This window comes from Asparagus officinalis, chromosome 3 (genome assembly GCF_001876935.1).
Source record: "Asparagus officinalis chromosome 3, Aspof.V1, whole genome shotgun sequence".
NCBI lineage: Eukaryota > Viridiplantae > Streptophyta > Magnoliopsida > Asparagales > Asparagaceae > Asparagus > Asparagus officinalis.
In genome coordinates, this window is record NC_033796.1 from 93,556,627 (window position 1) to 93,557,102 (window position 476).

The following is a 476-nucleotide window of genomic DNA, read 5'->3' on the forward strand; positions in this document are numbered from 1 at the left end:
GAGGATCTTTCTTCATACACTCCAGCTACTGGTTCGAGGGAAAATACTCCTGATACGGACAATCCCCCATCGGAAGACCCGAAACATGATGCATCTCATGCAAGGCCAACCCTAGCTCACCACCACTGGTCAGAAAGGTGTTGCTGTCAGGCATGTAGGTCTCCAGCAAAGCCAAGAAATGGCGACAGCTGACTGAGATTCCGTACATGGTGGCTCGTATAGGCGCATACAACCCACTGCTCTTCAGATCCCTCTCCCAGCGCGCTAAGACGAAACCAGTCATGCGTGCCCACCACCCCTTAGCTAGTGAGGAAGCCCAACCATAACATCTGTACTCCGGTGGAGGTAACCGTCTCCCCAGAAGAGCCAGACGATTACTCACGGTGGGAGCAGCAGCTGACACCTCGCCTGGGGGTGCAGTGTTAAGGCCCATAATCCCGGGTCGAAGACCACGAACGTCATGATACCCGTTAGAG